Source organism: Orcinus orca, chromosome 4 (assembly GCF_937001465.1).
Source record: "Orcinus orca chromosome 4, mOrcOrc1.1, whole genome shotgun sequence".
NCBI lineage: Eukaryota > Metazoa > Chordata > Mammalia > Artiodactyla > Delphinidae > Orcinus > Orcinus orca.
This window is the reverse complement of record NC_064562.1, coordinates 92,496,619-92,509,902: the sequence shown is the minus strand read 5'-3', so window position 1 is coordinate 92,509,902 and position 13,284 is coordinate 92,496,619. Positions and strand designations below refer to the sequence as shown.

The following is a 13,284-nucleotide window of genomic DNA, read 5'->3' as shown; positions in this document are numbered from 1 at the left end:
GTCACAGCCTCTCAGGGCTGCAGTTCCCAATCCTTCCCACCCCAAAATGCTGTGACTCTAACTTTAATTTTTTTTTTTTTTTTGCGGTACGCGGGTTTACTGCTGTGGCCTCTCCCGTCGCGGAGCACAGGCTCCGGATGCACAGGCCCAGCGGCCATGGCTCACGGGCCCAGCCGCTCCGCGGCATGTGGGATCCTCCTGGACCGGGGCACGAACCCGTGTCTCCTGCATTAGCAGGCGGACTCTCAACCACTGTGCCACCAGGGAAGCCCTCTAACTTTAATCTTTATTCACAGCAGTTTAATAGCCATTTATGTGTTCTCATTGTCTCTCTCTACTAAGACTAATAGCTTAGCCAGGGTGTCAAAACACTTCACAAATCTCACTGTAGAATGGGAGAAATTTAGCGAGGGACAGCTTAATTGATATGTTCAAGTCCCTCCTTTAATACATGTAGTCTCAGTCAGTCGTGGCGTGGCTGGCCAGCTTGGGGCAGAGAGTGATGGCCTCTTGGCAGCAGGGCCCTTGCCTGCCTACACAAGAAAAGAGAGGCCCAGGAGCTGGAGGACCAGTAGCATCCTAATAAAATCTGCTAGTGATTGATTGCTTACCTGTGCCAATACCATGTATGTAATCCATGGGATAACGGCTCTTAGGTTCTGAAGATGCATATATTTAAGGAATCACAAATAGTGGAGTCTCTACAACAGGTACATGAGAGTTGACTCCCTGCCCCTGAAAATTTCTCTTGAAGTAATTGCACAGAAACCTATCCCTAACTTTTCTTTTTTGCATTACGCTTACAGTTAATATACAACCTGTTTTTTTTAGAACAACCATAATGTCAGATCAAGGTCACTCAGAGGTTGAAAGAGGCCTGGATTACTTTGTTGTTGTTGTTTCCAAGGCTACTGATATATTAAAGAAGTAAAATAATGACAAAGCAGGATTATGAAAATTGAAGGATATTTTAAATGCTTATCTGTACAGATCTGCAATATTGCACACATGCATAAAGGTGATAAAATTTTCCTATTCTCAAGGTAAAGTATTAGTTCATAGGGAACTGCTCGTGATTTACTATGGAAACGTGGGGCTGAAGTTCAAAGCTGTGTGATGAACAGTGTTTTCTTTCAATCCTCCCCATGTAGCTCTGGGAGTATATTTGGAGATACTCGTCAAGAGTCTACATTGAGGCCCTTCATGAATGGGAAGCCCAGGTTAGTTGACCTCCTGTGTCCCATATTCCCACATTTCCTACCTGTCCCCATGACGATAGGCTTGATGACATGAATCCTGTCATATTGAAGACTTTATGGTGTGAATAAAAAAGCTTGAACTTTGAATCCTGGCTCCACCATTTACTAGTTGTGTAACCTTATATGAATTAGTTAAGCTTAATAAACCAGTCTCCATATTCATAAGATGGAGCTAGTAATGCTTATGTCACAGAGTTGCTGGGAAGAAAATGAAATAATGAGTGTCAAGTACCAAACACATACTGGATATTCAAGTGTCAGATGCCATCACTACCACCACCACAACCAGCACCACCACCCCCCACACACACACTCTCTCACTCACTCACACATCAGATCCAGAGCCCAAGTTTGGGTTTTGAACATCTGTTGAGTGTAACTACACTGCCTTCCTGGGCCCAGTGAAGAGTCCTATGCCCACAGCTTCCCTGACCTCCCGTTCACAAGTGAACTGACAGCCCCACAGTTGCGGTGACTTGGCCCACAGGCTCTGCCTCCATTTCATCCCCTCACCTGCCCTTGGTGAATGAAGGTGTGAGAGACAGTATGCAGCTCTGAGACACACTTCTTAGGCCACTTATGTGAGAAAACTGAGAATAGGACTTTATAAGTAGAAAAGGTAATATCCAAAGGGCATTGGAGCACCTACATGTTTACAGGATGACTGTCAGCCGTTTCTCCTGGGGTCCCTGCTGTTAAGAGGGACGCACCTTAAGCCTCTGCCTGGGAAGAGCTTGTGCCACAAAGAGAAAAAAAGATTAACTTAATAGAAGTTAAAAATTTGCGTCTGATTCCCTGGCATCTATTGTTCAGGGTCTTTAAGTGTTTCGGAAGAGAGGATTTCTGCCTGTATAGGTAATTGCTGGGCAGGTTTTCCTTGGTCTTTTACCCATATAGAGCTCTGAATTTGAAGAGCGGTGATGCCTTGCAGATCCAGCATTTCCTGGTTTATGATGGAGAAACAGCCTCCTGGCTGTCTCTAATGACTAGGTCCTATAGATCATCTTTACTTTGTATCAGAAGAAAATTAGGAAATGGAAAGGCAAGAAAATCAAAATCATGTCACACCTTACAGTTATGTAAAGTTTATAGTCAGCACCATAGACATTGAACTTGGAAACTGCAAGGAGGGTAACTTTACTGAAAAAGGAAAGTTCCAAAAATGTTAAGCGATAGAGAAAAATGGTTAATTAGCTGGCATAATATATCTTCCATTATTAATTATATAATAATTGGAATAATTTGCAGCCATATAAAAATATCATTGTGGGGACTTCCCTGGCGACCCAGTGGTTGAGACTTCTCCTTCCAATGTAGGGGGTGCAGGTGCAATCCCTGGTCAGGTAGTTAAGATCCCACATGCCTTGTGGCCAAAAAACCAAAAACACATAAAACAGAAGTGATACTGTAACAAATTCAATAAAGACTTTTAAAATGGTCCACATCAAAAAAATCTTTAAAAAAAATTTTAAAAATAAAACAATCATTATGAACATTATGGATTGTCATGGGAAAGGCTTGAAACATAATGTTAAAGGGGAAAATAGCAGGATGTGAAGTTGTTTATATATTGTGTAAAACAGGTATGCAGTTCTTGGATTGGAAGAGTCAACACTGTGAAAATGACTATACTACCCAAAGCAATCTACAGATTCAATGCAACCCCTATCAAACTACCACTGACATTTTTCACAGAACTAGAACAAAAATTTCACAATTTATATGGAAACACAAAAGACCCCAAATAGCCAAAGCAATCTTGAGAAAGAAAAACAGAACTGGAGGAATCAGGTTCCCTAACTTCAGACTATACTACAAAGCTACAGTAATCAAGACAGTATGGTACTGGCACAAAAACAGAAATATAGATCAATGGAACAGGATAGAAAGCCCAGAGATAAACCCATGCACATATGGTCACCTTATCTTCGATAAAGGAGGCAAGAATATACAGTGGAGAAAAGACAGCCTCTTCAATAAGTGGTGCTGAGAAAACTGGACAGCTACATGTAAAAGAATGAAATTAGAACACTCCCTAACACCATACACAAAAATAAACTCAAAATGGATTAAAGACCTAAATGAAAGGCCAGACACTGTAAAACTCTTAGAGGAAAACATAGGCAGAACACTCTATGACATAAATCACAGCAAGATCCTTTTTGACCCACCTCCTAGAGAAATGGAAATAAAAACAAAAATAAAAAAATGGGACCTCATGAAACTTAAAAGCTTTTGCACAGCAAAGGAAACCATAAACAAGACCAAAAGACAACCCTCAGAGTGGGAGAAAATATTTGCAAATGAAGCAACTGACAAAGGATTAATATCCAAAATTTACAAGCAGCTTATGCAGATCAATATCAAAAAAACAAACAACCCAATCCAAAAATGGGCAGAAGACCTAAATAGACATTTCTCCAAAGAAGGCATACAGATTGCCAACAAACACATGAAAGAATGCTCAACATCATTAATCATTAGAGAAATGCAAATCAAAACTACAGTGAGATATCACCTCACACCAGTCAGAATGGCCATCATCAAAAAATCTAGAAACAATAAATGCTGGAGAGGGTGTGGAGAAAAGGGAACCCTCTTGCACTGTTGGTGGGAATGTAAATTGATACAGCCACTAGGGAGAACAGTATGGAAGTTCATTAAAAATCTAAAAATAGAATTACCATACGACCCAGCAATCCCACTACTGGGCATATACCCAGAGAAAACCATAATTCAAAAAGAGTCATGTACCAAAATGTTCATTGCAGCTCTATTTACAGTAGCCAGGACATGGAAGCAACCTAAGTGTCCATCAACAGGTGAATGGATAAAGAAGATGTGGCACATATATACAATGGAATATTACTCAGCCATAAAAAGAAACGAAATCGAGTTATTTGTAGTGAGGTGGATGGACCTAGAGTCTGTCATACAGAGTGAAGTAAGTCAGAAAGAGAAAAACAAATACCGTATGCTAACACATATATATGGAATCTAAAAAAAAAAAGGTCATGAAGAACCTAGGGGCAAGACGGGAATAAAGACACAGACCTACTAGAGAATGGACTTGAGGACACGGGGAGGGGGAAGGGTAAGCTGGGACAAAGTGAGAGAGTGGCATGGACTTATGTCTACTACCAAATGTAAAATAGATAGCTAGTGGGAAGCAGCTGCATAGCACAGGGAGATCAGCTTGGTGCTTTGTGACCACCTAGAGGGGTGGGATAGGGAGGGTGGGAGGGAGGGAAACACAAGAGGGAAGAGATATGGGGACATATGTATATGTATAACTGATTCACTTTGTTATAAAGCAGAAACTAACACACCATTGTAAAGCAATTATACTCCAATAAAGATGTTAAAAAAAATAGGCATGCAGATGGACATAAACTAAAACAAATCCTGGGGAAAATACTGAGCATCTAACACAGGTTAGATTGCTATGATTACAGCTGGCTTTTTTCTTCCCTTTTCCCAAACTTTGTATGATTTGTGCATGTTTGTGTATAATCACATCTATTTTATATACATGTATTTTACATATAAATATGTACACATACAAACATCTTTTTTTAATGAGAAAAGTTCTTTAAGCATTTGGAAAAGATTGGAGATATTTATGAGCAGAGCAGCTACAAAAGAAAAATAAAGTTTTTATACTTAAAAAAAGTACTGAGACTTTGTACCAAGGACTAAACTTTAAAATCCATCAATAGATGAGTGAATTTTACACTTTATACTGCAGATGACCGTGCTTTAGTGAAGTAACTAGGGTCGTTCTTTTTTTCCGTAGAGATTCTAGATATCAATCACGGTTTTGTTTTCCCTTGGTTTAAATGGCATTCCTCTTTGATCATTACTTCGCACTGGGAAAAGATATTTCCTTGTGCAAAGTAGTGGTTAGCTTCTTATAACCTCAGACAACAAAGGGCCCCTGTGTGAGGATGCAGGAATTCGTCTTGGAATACAGGGAAGGCCCCCAGCTGAATCGTATCCAAGGAAGATGCTGCAAAGCTTGCAAAGCTAGTTCGGAGAAAGGAGCCCAGCTGGAGATCTTTTCTTTCTATTCACATATTGGCCCTGCTTGAGAGGTGGGGGTGGGGGGAAGCCCATAAAAGGAAACCCGAAAACAAGCCTGAATTGCATTTACAAATTACAAGGAAAAGTTAATTCTGGCAACCAGCGTTGGTGCCAACTCAGGCTTATCATGTTTAGAATTTAACTCCACTTAAGGAGAAACTTTGTTTTTCTTCTCATGGAAGTTAAAGAAGGCAACAGAGATGGACTGTATGGTGTAAGTTCTGAATGAAAACCTGTCTGTGGGTAAGTCACAGGCTGGCTCAGTTCCCCTCGGCCACCTCTACTCTCGGCCCACCGTGAGTCCCACGTGTTGCTGCCGTTTATTATTGTGAACTGCGAATCTCATCAAGCCGGGCCCTGAGCATGGCATTCGCAGCCCTCATCTACCTGACTCCTGTGGGTTTACGTGTGACCATGCTTCCTTTTTCACCACCCACAAGCCTCTTCCCCTCCAGCCACCTTCTCATGCCCTTCAGCTTCCCCTCGACCTTGGGAGGGTTTATAGAATGACACGTAGTACCTGCGGGTGGACGCTGGCATGTCCTGGGCTTTGGGTAAATGCCAGTACCCTTCCCCCTTCTTCCTCTTGCCCTTCTTTGAACTTAAATTCCTCTTCCTCTCATAGGTACTAAAGTTCCTGGTCAATGATAGATCCTTCCGCAAAAGCCAGAAATCAGGGCAGTGATGAGAAGAAATGAGAGGTGCGGAGAGTCAGCCCTCGTCTTCATTGAGGGCCCCTCTTCACCTGTAGATTAAGAATGACGAGAAGAATAGCAGCTGCCACTTTTGTGCTTCTGCCACCGGCTTATCCTGATTCCTGCGTTATTTATAAACCTGGCATCTGAAAAAACAGAGGCCCAGAGAGGTTGAGAGATTTGCTTGAGGCCACACAGCTATAAGTAGTGGAGCTAAAATTCAAACTCAGGAGTTTCTGAGTTCTCCAGAACTCTCCCTTCTTTTCACGACACAGAAGTGCTTTCCCAAAGGCTCAAAGACTATTAGTCACCAGCAGCACTTGCCCCCAACATCTGTGATCAAACAGTATCAGGACATGTAAGAAAGACCCGTTTCTAGTTCCACCCGTGGCTCCAATTGAAAACTAAACTTGGAGTAAAAATTCTACTCCGTGTACAGATAACTAGTTAAATATCAAACTCAGCAAGGCTCTACTTACTAATAGACCCATGGAATGTGATCCCTTCAGGGGTTTGATGTACTTGAAAACACTATAAAAATCACCATTTAAGAACCTGTAGACCAGTACCATCTAACAGAACTTTCTGTGATGAGAAAAATGTTCTGTGTCTACCCTGTCTGATACGATAGCCACATGTGGCTTTCAAGCACTTGAAATGTGGCTGGCTGGGGTAACCAGAAACTGAACGTTTAATGTACTTAATTTTTAGTAATTTAAATAGCCACCTATGGCTAGTAGTTACCATATTGGGCTGTGTGGCTCTAGAATATTCTGACAGGTTGATTGCTGGTCCCCACCTTGTCATGATGCTTTGCCTCTAAGCTCTATTATGTCACTGGATCGTAATTATTTGTTTTTGTTTTGCCCACCCCACCAGGCTGTAAGCAGTTCATCCTGCTAAGTCATCTCTTTTTAGCACATGACCTGGCCCACGGTACTAGGCATTAAATAATTAATGTAGGGTAAATAAATGGATGGGAGTCAGCTTTTTTCAAAAGCATCATTGTTATTGCTTGCTATCATCTGGTTTACCCTTTCTCATGACTTTGCTCTTAGGACTAAATTGGTTCCCAAATCTTCAGATAAAGCCCAGACTGCTTACTCGCGAACACATCCTTCTTTCCTCAAAGGAACTCACTGCTTTCACTGATTATTGTGCTTATTTGCCTCAGTTTCTCTAAATGAATGTTTCTACTACCATTTCTTGATTATTTTTTTTTTTAGTGTTTCAGACATTATATCTTCCAGTGTGGTAAAAGACGGTTCAGCTTCCACCCCTTGCCCCACCACACGTAAGAAATGTTCCCACTCCCTACTGAACGCCCCCCTCCAGTTTTAGTTAGATGAATAACTAGTATTTATTATAACTATGTAAATGCAGTTCGCAGCTAAGCCAGGTAGGGAAGTATAATTAAATTCCCTTTCCTGAACATCTTTTTCTCTGAAGGTAGCAAATGGCTCATTTTTTTCATCTGTTCAGTATTCTACATCCTTACCACTGATTGGACCCCAAAGTCTTTCCCTATTGTATATATATATCTTTCTCTTTGGGACACTTCAGTGATTCTATCAGTTTCATCTCTTAAAAGAAAACTGCCCAGAGCCTTCTCATCTTCTCCAGTCAGAATGAGCCGTCCTCCAGGCTGTGCACGTTGCTGGCATTCTGGGGTCTCCCATCACCATCGTCCTGGGGGTTACTTTTGTCTCTCTCCTGTGTTTGATGCCCTATTTCCTGTATTCCTTGTCTTCCGCTCTTGGTTTACTACCTCATTTGTTTGTTACATCTTCTAATAGCCTCCTTCCCAGGAGGGGAAGGTATATGAATGGCAAAATTTTTGAGACCTTTCTTATCTGAAAATGTCTTTACAGTACCCTCTCACTTCATTGGTGGTTTGGCCAAGTTCAGAATTGTGTGTGTGTGTGTGTGTGTGTGTGTGTGTGTGTGTGTGTGTTTAAGAAGTCCAAAACCATTCTGATCCCCAGCTCTTTGTATATGATCAGTTTTTTTCTCTCTTGAAGCCTGTAGGAGCTTTACTTTTATGTCAGTTCTATTTAACTCTTCATGTCTTTATCTCCTTTGCGAATTTATATGAGATTTCCTCATGTTTCTCTTCTAGACTCTCCATTGAAATATTCATGTTTGCTGTCTTGTTTTAATTTCCAAGAACGTTTTATTGTTGCTCTCATTATTTTTTTATTGAAGTATAGTTGATTTACAGTGTTTCAGGTGTACATTCAGTTACACGTGTGTGTGTATGTGTATATATATATATATATATATATATACTTTTTTAGATTCTTTTCCATCATAGGTTATTACAACATACTGAATATAGTTCCCTGTGCTATACAGTAGGTCCCTGTTGTTTATCTATTTTATATATAGTAGTCTGGAATTTGGAATCCCAAATTCCAAATCTATCCCTCCCCTCCCTTTCTCCTTTGGTTTGTTTTCTATGTCTGTGAGTCATTTTCTGTTTTGTAAATAAGTTCATTTGTATCATTTTTTTAGATTCCACATGTAAGTGATATCATATGATCTTTGTCTGACATTTCACATATAAGCAATATCATATGATATTTGTCTTTCTCTGTCTGGCTTACTTCACTTAGTATGATAATCTCTAGGTCCATCCATGTTGCTGCAAATGGCATTATTTCATTTTTTATGGTTGAATAGTATTCCACTGTATGTACCACATCTTCTTTATCCATTCCTCTTTTGATGGACATTTAGGTTGCTTCCATGTCTTAGCTATTGTAAACAGTGCTGCAATGAGCATTGGGGTGCATGTATCTTTTCGAGTTAGAGTATTCTCCAGATATATGCTCCATGCTGATCACATGGTAACTCTGTTTCTGGTTTTTTAAGGAACCTCCATACTGTTCTCCATGATGGCTGCACCAATTTATGTTCCCACCAACAGTGTAAGAGGGTTTGCTTTTCTCTGCACCCTCTCCTCCGCTGAAGTCTTGAACCCCTCAAAGTCATCCACAAGGGTTGGGATCAACTATTTCCACACTCTTGTGTATGTTGATATCTTGACATCTTCCTGTGGATCACAAATGTTCTTAACGGCATCTAGAATGGTGAACCCTTCCCAGACTTTTCAACTGACTGTGCCCAGATCCATCAGAGCAATCACTGTCTATGGGAGTTATAGCAGCCTTTCAAGTCATATTTCTTAAATAATAAGACTAGAAAGTCAAAATTACTTTTTGATCCATGGGCTGCAGAGTGGATGCTGTGTTAGAAGACATGAAAACAACATTAATCTTGTTGTACATCTCCATCAGAGCTCTTGGGTGACCAGGTGCATTGTCAATGAGCAATAATGTTTTGAAAGGAATCTTTTTTCAGAGCAGTAGGTCTCAACAGTGGGCTTAAGATAGTCAGCAAACCATATTGTAAACAGATGTGCTGTCATCCAGGCTTTGTTGTTCCATGTATAGAGCACAGGCAGAGTAGATTGAGCATAACTTTTGAGGGCCCTAGGATTTTCGGAATGGTAAATGAGCATTGGCTTCACCTTAAAGTCACCAGCTGCATTAGCCCATAATAAGGGGGGCAGCCTGTCCTTTGAAGCTTTGGAGCCAAGCATTGGCTGCTCTCTAGCTATGAAAGTCTCAAACGGCATCTTCTTCCACTGTAAGGCTGTTCGTCTATGTTAAAAATCTGGTGTTTAGTGTAGCCACCTTCATTAAGTGTCTTGGCTAGATCTTCTGGATAACTTGCTGCAGCTTCTACATCAGCACTTGCTGCTTCTCCTTGCACTTCTATGTTATGGAGACGGCTTCTTTCCTAAACCTCACGAACCAGCCTCTGCCAGCTTCAAACTTTTCTTCTGCAGCTTCCTCACCTCTCAGCCTTCACAGAATTGAAGAGAATTAGAGCCTTGCCTTGGGTTAGGCTTTGGCTTAAGGGACTGGTGGCTGATTTGATCTTCTACTCAGACCACTACAACTTTCTCCATATCAGCAATAAGCCTGTTTCACTTTATCATTCATGTGTTCACTGGAGTAGCATTTTTAATTTCCTTCAAGAACTTTTCCTTTGCATTTACAACTTGGCTAACTGGTGCAGGAAGCCTAGCTTTCAGCCTCTCTGAGCTTCTGGCATGCCTGCCTCACTAAGCTTGATCATTTCTAGCTTTTGATTTAAAGTGAGAGACGTGTGACTCTTCCCTTCACTTGAACACTTAGGGACCACTGCAAGGTTCTTAACTGGCCTAATTTCAATATTGCTGTGTCTCAGGGAATGGGGAGGCCTGAAAAGGGGAGAATGGGGAACAGCTGGTTGGTGAAACAGAGCACACAAACATTTATCAATTAAGTTCGCTGTCTCACATGGCTGCGGTTTGTGGCACTGCAAAACAGTTACAATAGTAACATCAAAGATCACTGATCACAGGGGCTTCCCTGGTGGCACAGTGGTTGAGAGTCCGCCTGCCGATGCAGGGGACGCGGGTTCGTGCCCCGGTCTGGGAGGATCCCATGTGCCGCGGAGCGGCTGGGCCCGTGAGCCATGGCCGCTGGGCCTGCGCGTCCGGAGCCTGTGCTCTGCGACGGGAGAGGCCACAGCAGTGAGAGGCCCGTGTACCACAAAAAAAAAAAAAAAAGATCACAGATCACTGTAACAAATATAATAATAATGACATTTGAAATAATTTGAGAATTACCAAAATGTGACACAAAGTGAGCAAATGCTGTTGGAAAAATGGTGCCGATAGACTTGCTCAACGCAGGGTTGCCACAAACCTTCAACTTGTAAAAACAAAACAAAACAGAAAAACATGCAATAGTTACGAAGCACAATAGAACGAGGTGTACCGGGACTTCCCTGGTGGTCCAGTGGTGAAGAATCCACCTTACAATGCGGGAGATACAGGTTCGATCCCTGGTCAGGAAACTAAGATCCCACATGCCGCAGGGCAGCTAAGCCTGCACACCACAACTGCTAAGCTTGCGCGCCTCAACTAGAGAGCCTGCATGCCACACGCTACAGAGCCCACGCACTCTGGAACCCGCACACCACAACTACAGAGCCCACGCATCCTGGAGCCCGTGTGCCACCAACTAGAGAGAGAAAATCCGCATGCCACAACTAGAGAGAAGCCCATGCACTGCAATGAAGAGCACGCGCACTGCAACAGAAGATCCCGTGTGCCACAACTAAGACCCGATGCAGCCAAAAATAAATAAATAAATAATAATAAAAATAAAACGAGGGCTTCCCTGGTGGCGCAGTGGTTGAGAGTCCGCCTGCCAATGCAGGGGACACAGGTTCGTGCCCTGGTCCGGGAAGATCCCACATGCCACGGAGCGGCTGGGCCCGTGAGCCATGGCCACTGAGCCTTCGCGTCCAGAGCCTGTGCTCCACAACGGGAGAGGCCACAGCAGTGAGAGGCCCGCGTACCACAAATAATAATAATAATAATAAAACGAGGTGTACCTACACTGTAATCCAAGGCAGAAAGTGATCAGAGCCGTCCAGTTTCTGTGGAAATTAAAAGAATGGAGTAATTACCTTTAGGTGGGATTTTTTTTAAATCTTCATGGAGCTTTGAAGGAGTTTTGAAGGATCAGTAGAATTCTGCAAAATACCAGTGGGCATGGAGGCATGCCAACTGGGGGAAACAATACGTGCAAAGGTATAGAAATAAGAAAAAGTGTATATAGACATGTTTAGAAAACAGTGAAAAATCCAGGTTGGCCGGAAATAGTAGTGGCTAGAGGAGTTTCAGGGATAATCTAGGAAGGCCAATTGGTACCATATTGTGGCAGGTCTTGGATGCCTAGCTGGGGCCATTAAAGATTGGTAGGCAATGCAGAGCCAGTTAAGGCTTCTTAAAGGGGAGTGACTTGTTGAGAGCTGTTCTTTGCATGCCTGGTTCCATCTCATTCTTTGGGTCCCAGTTTAAATGCTCCCTCTTCAAAGGTCCGTCCCTCACTCTAAGGAGGTTCTCACCTGCAACTCTGAATTGCCACATCCCGTTGGTTTCCTACAAAACACTTGTAGGAAAGTTGTAATGTCTGTCTAGCAACCACATGGCAAGTTCCAAGTTCTTTAAACACCAGCCGATCCAGAGTATTCACTCTCCCGCACATAGGGCTGTCATTCTGTAGGGCACACAGCATGGTGTCCCATTCACTGCAGTTTAGTGGTGCCTGACACACAGTAGGGGTTGAATTATCTGGTGACTAAATAATACCCCATCCTTTCCTGACTTCTCTTTGTCACATTCCCTCTGCCTAGAAGGCCCTCCCTCCGCACTTCACCGTCATCATTTTTCTATCTGCCACGGTTCTTCCCATCTTTCTATGAATGCGTAGTTCAGGTGCTGTCAGCCCAGTTACACAACCTCCAATCCTGAACCCCCTCAGCTCTTGTGTTCCTCTGGTGGCATTATGTGCACCCTGCCTAATATTTTAGTGATTTGTAACCTAACCTTTTCTTGTCTCCTTGCCCTTCCCAACAGATGGCTAGCTCTCTGAAGGCCTGGATTTTGTCTTTCTTGTATCTTCCTTTTCAAATAATATTTGAGTTGAATTATAAGTACTTGGTAAAAATTAAGAATAACATTCATGTGACATTTGAGCAATGTATTAGATTTTAAGGAATTAGGAAACAGTAAGAAGTAATACTGAGTGAAAAGACATTGCTGACAGAAAATGAAATTGAATTTCCAAAAGGATATAACCATTCTAATGTTATATGATACATTTAAGGCAGAATTCATTATCCCAAAAGGTAGTTTACTTGGAAGTGGGCTAAGAGCATTTCTCTGAAAAGTTTTGTCTATGTATAGTGAATTATTCTAATAATTTTATTGAAATGTTATGCATATATTCATTGAAACTTTGATTGTTTGATATGTCTCCAAGAAGTAAATTCCTTGAATTATTTTTCTGCTTAGTTGAAACTTTACCCATCAGAGAAGAGTGTATTGTCATGTAATGTTTATCAACAGCAACAACTAACAATAGCTTCTGGTTATTGAACAATTCCAACATGCCTAGCATGTGATAAGCAGCTTTCCCGTTGTGCCATTTAAATCTCACTATAATATGTTATAGATGCAACACTGACTTTTGGGTAAATTGTTCATTGATCATTAATTGAGTATCAGAAGCTGGGCTGCAAACTCAGGCTGGCAAATTTCAAAGCCCTTGGCTGCCTGGGCTAAATGTTCTAGGCCAGGAATTCTTTTCCCGCACATCACTGCCTGGGCCTCTCAGGAAATG

General features: G+C 41.9%; 1 protein-coding gene across 1 annotated transcript in view; it reads left to right on the top strand.

Annotated features, from left to right (window-relative positions):
- C4H4orf19 (chromosome 4 C4orf19 homolog) overlaps window positions 1-13,284 on the top strand; it is a 70,504-nt gene that overhangs the window by 38,638 nt on the left and 18,582 nt on the right. The window contains exon 2 of the mRNA XM_004266228.3: window positions 1,152-1,220. The gene's annotated coding sequence lies outside the window, so the exon portion shown is untranslated. The remainder of the gene's footprint in view (window positions 1-1,151; window positions 1,221-13,284) is intronic.